A 4,664-nucleotide genomic window follows, 5' to 3' on the forward strand; every position below is an offset into this window, starting at 1 on the left:
TACCTCGCTCGAAGTTTCATGATCATTATCATTAGCTTCCTCTGTTATTGGTGCGGGCGGCATAGGAACATCTTCCGGTACTACGCTACTCTGATCAACGAGAGAAGGTTCAGTAACCTCGTCGAGTTCTACTTTTCTTCCAGTCACTTCTGTAGTGAGAAACTCTTTCTCAAGAAAGGTTCCGTTCTTAGCAACAAAGATTTTGCCTTCGGATCTGTGATAGAAAGTATACCCAATAGTTTTCTTAGGGTATCCTATGAAGACGCATTTCTCCGCTTTGGGTTCTAGCTTGTCCGGTTGCAACTTTTTTACATAGGCTTCGCAACCCCAAACTTTAAGGAACGACAGCTTAGGTTTCTTATTAAACCATAATTCATATGGTGTCGTTGCAACGGATTTAGATGGTGCCCTATTTAAAGTGAATACAACTGTCTCTAATGCATAACCCCAAAACGATAACGGCAAACCAGTAAGAGACATCATAGAATGAACCATATCTAAGAGAGTTCGATTACGACGTTCGGACACACCATTGCGCTGTGGTGTTCCCGGCTGTTGTCAACTGTGAAAGTATTCCGCATTTCTTTAAATGCATGCCAAACTCATAACTCAGATATTCGCCTCCGCGATCAGAATGCAGAAACTTGATCTTCTTGTTACGTTGATTTTCTACTTCACTTTGGAATTCCTTAAACTTCTGGAAAGTTTCGGATTTATGTTTCATGAAATAGATATACCCATATCTACTCAGATCATCTGTGAAGGTTAGAACATAACGATAACCACCGCGCGAGGCTACACTCATTGGTCCGCACACATCGGTATGTATGATTTCCAATAAGTCTGTAGCTCGCTCCATAATACCGGAAAATGGAGTCTTAGTCATTTTTCCCATTAGACATGCTTCACATCTATCAAGTGACTCAAAGTCAAGTGACTCAAGTAGTCCATCGGAATGGAGTTTCTTCATGTGTTTCACTCCAATATGACCAAGACGACAGTGCCACATATAAGTAGAATGAGAGTGGATTTGGTGACCGCGTGTATACGTGAGCACCCATCAGCCATCGTTGGATTGGCTTTGAGATTTCGCCATCCCACTTTCTGAAAACGGCAACATACGGTGTTAGAATCTTTTATCTTTGTCAGTTGGAGGGCAGCGGCCGCGGGAGCTCAAGGTACGGGCTCGATTCCGCCCCTGCTCGTCAATTGGAGGGCAACATACGGGCTCGATTCCGCCCTTGCTCGTCAATTGGAGGGCAGCGGCCGCCGGGAGATCAAGCGAGTGTCTTGGCGCTCATCCTGGATGTGGAGCGGGTTCCCGTCGTGGGTGTCGATGGGCGACCGGAGGCGGCTGCAGGGCTTCCAGGCGGCGCCGGACCTGGTGGTGGCCAAGGACGGGAGTGCGGACTTCACGACGGTGGAGCCCGCTGCTCGGCGCGGCCGCATCCCCCGCTGCTGCGTGCTTGACGCGGCCGCCAAGCAACGCGCTCGGAAGCCCGGCGAATGCTACGGGAGCGTTCGGCCGAGGCGTTGGCTGCGGCCGCGGCTGAGGAGGTCGGGGCGAGGCTCTACGTCGCCGATTTCTTCGCGCGCGCCTTCGCCCTCGCGGGTGATGTCGAGGTGAGGACCAAGTGTTCACATTGTGCAAGTCAGATTCTCGCTCTAAGGTCGGAGAATTTGGGGGTGCAGCTTCATTGCTTCGGTTCAGTATAGAAGCGTGCTGCGGCATGTGTGATTTGGTTGCAGTTTCAGGGTTCGATTTGCGGTGCAGTTTCAGTGCTTGGTTTCAGTATAGAAGAGTCCTGCGGCGTGTGTGAGTGGTGATGCAGCTTCAGCACTTCGGTTTAGTACAAGTAGTGTCCTGTGGCTGCGGCATGTGTGAATTGGGATGCGGTTTCTCGGTTATATTTGAGATGCAGTTTCAGTGCTTCTGTTCAGTATAGAGAAGCCATCACAGATCATTTATCAATCATGAAGTGTTCATTATTATTTTTTCTTGAGATTTCAGAGTGGCATCTTAGCTCCTTGGATGAGTCGATGGTAAACGGCTATGTTTCGTGTTGTTCTCTGTCGGTTTTTGTGATGCAGTTTCAGTGCTTCTGTTCAGTATAGAGAAACCATCACAGAGCATTTATCAATCATGATGTGTTCATTATTATTATTATTTCTTGAGAGTTCAGAGTGACCTCTTAGCTCCTTGGATGAGTCGATGGCAAACGCGTATGTTTAGTGTTGTTCTCTGTCACTTCACTAATCCATTTTACATTGCAATGCACAGTAGCTTTTAAACTTAATTTAGACTGGAATTTATTCTGTTCATTGGACAAACTGAGGCCATCTTATAAGTATTATTATTTTACTCTGAAATGAAACTGGTCATGTTGTACTTTGACATGAAAAAAACTGATGACTTAATTCTGGTAGAAATAATGCTTGAAATAACTTTCCTAGGAGATAGTAATTTCATGCTGCCTTACTCTTAATCTTGAACATTTCAATATCCCAAGAGTAGTTTAACGTTGAACTGAAACCTACCAACTGATTCGAATGGAAAAGCATTCCTCTTAGCACATACTTGAACGAAGTGATGACAGGTGTTTGATGACCGTGTGCTACTTACACTGGATACTGTTTCATAAAGGCTATTTGTGACTGTGTTACATTTATCATGTTAATACGATCAGCTCAGTCAGGTTATCAACTTTTCTTTGCTGGAGTACATTCTGTTGCTTGAACTGTAACTATCTTTTATGAACCCCTGATTATATTGTTACTCTCAGCATCTCATATGTTATACTCCGTATTTCTTAATTCTTACTCCTTTATGTACTTTTAGGCTTTTGCAAATGCTCTTGTTCACAATCATTCCAGCACCGTGGACTCCACTAATCCAATTCTGAAGAAGAGCAAGATCAATGATATAAGAGGACTCCAAAACTTGGCCAAGTCATTATCTGGACAGCGTTCTGGTTAGTTCTGTAATGCCATGGAAAGTGTAAATTACATGTTAAGAAGCTGATCCTGCTTTGATTGGAGAAATGAATTACATAGGAAGCGTGACTACACGTTTATTCATTGTAGTAACATAATCTGACTACCTGTGGTTTATTTGTTTCAAGGTAGGACAGTGAGTCTTCTATTTGATATTTGAAACTTGGGAATTCCAAATTTCAATACTGATGCTTGTGCTTTGACAGTTCAGGCACAATCTGCTCAATACACAAATTTCCACCGCGAGCCTTTATACACCGCTCGGCGAAGGGTGAGGCCTATGGGCCGGCCTATTTAGTACGGAATTTTTTTTCCTTCTTTTCTGTTTTCTTTTCTTTGTATTTTTTTTTTGTTTTTCTTCAATACTTTAATCGATAATCGATACCATATATATATTTAAAGCATAAGGGTAGAGACATATGAGCTGTCTCCAGCAATTGAAGGTAAAACTCCTACTTATGCTAGGATGTGTATAAGCTTACATTATACAATGATGTTCTTTGAGCTATCTAATTCAGTGAGCGAGAAGCTATTGTTCTAGTGGATAGCTATATTCTTCTCTAATGGTTGATCCCTTGCAAAGGGTTTCCTGGGTCACCTTATATCCATGGTGTCAGGGACACGGGGATGAGAGAGAGGGAAAGACTAAATTCTAGAAGAAACGAGCAAAAATTTGAGATATTTAAACTATTTTTTTTTCTTCCAAGACATAATCTTGTAGTTTTTTGAATGCATTCGTCAAAAATGCTAAGTGCCAAACCATGGACCTGTAAATAGCAATGAGAGTTGTCCCATGATTTTAGGTTTAGCCGAAATAACAAGGCTATGTGCACGCACTTAGCCATTAAAGTAACCAACAAACATTAGTAAGAGTACCAACACTATTATTGCAGATGAAAACAATCAGACAGTCTAGACGACCTCGTTCGGAGTCCAGAATAATAAATCACCATTATCAATGACGTAGCAGCAGAGACAAATATACCTATATAAATTTAACCTTCCACAATCATCATTGACACCAAGAAGAAGATCTCGTCGACGAACGAAGGGCGAAGATCAGATACTATTTACGATGACATCTCCATTGACGTTGTGGGGCCCCGGACTAGCTGTCCGAAACACCCGTTATGCATACACATTCACGATGATCCGTGTGTCGTGAAGGCATAACCGAACTGGTATCAAATACATCATCCATTACAGTACCGAATAAAAAGATTACAACAGGTCACTTGACCAATAATTACATAAGAGCCGCAATGGCAGGAGATCAACAATCACACAACAAAAACTTCAAACGAAAGCGTTCGCATGGCCAAGTCATGCCATAACCCTACAGGCAACTGACTGGGAAGACGTTCCTAGCTCGCATAGACGTCGTCGACTCCTTCTTCATCTGTCGGACTCCACCAAGTCTGGCCAAGTAAATAGCCAGGGACAAAGCCATGAGTACATTATGAATTGTACTCGCAAACCACCTTAGAGAGAAGTAAAGGATATGCATTTTTGGCAGTAGCAAGGAATAGGCACTATTCTAAGGTTACAAGGAGTGAGAGATAGCTTCTCTCGAGAATATGACACCTCTATATCTTTGTTGAAAACCTTTTTGAAAATAAGTTTTCTTTTGAAGACTAATAGGTAAGGGTGACCCAGTTTCCTTCCCGGCC

General features: G+C 43.0%; 1 long non-coding RNA gene across 1 annotated transcript; it reads left to right on the top strand.

Annotated features, from left to right (window-relative positions):
* Positions 1-1,549: 1,549 nt before the first annotated feature.
* Positions 1,550-3,491, top strand: LOC124683290. Its single transcript, XR_006996615.1, has 3 exons — positions 1,550-1,623; positions 2,840-2,972; positions 3,201-3,491. It is a non-coding gene; the product is annotated as an uncharacterized LOC124683290 (long non-coding RNA).
* Positions 3,492-4,664: the final 1,173 nt, after the last annotated feature.

Source organism: Lolium rigidum, chromosome 1, assembly GCF_022539505.1.
Source record: "Lolium rigidum isolate FL_2022 chromosome 1, APGP_CSIRO_Lrig_0.1, whole genome shotgun sequence".
Lineage (NCBI taxonomy): Eukaryota > Viridiplantae > Streptophyta > Magnoliopsida > Poales > Poaceae > Lolium > Lolium rigidum.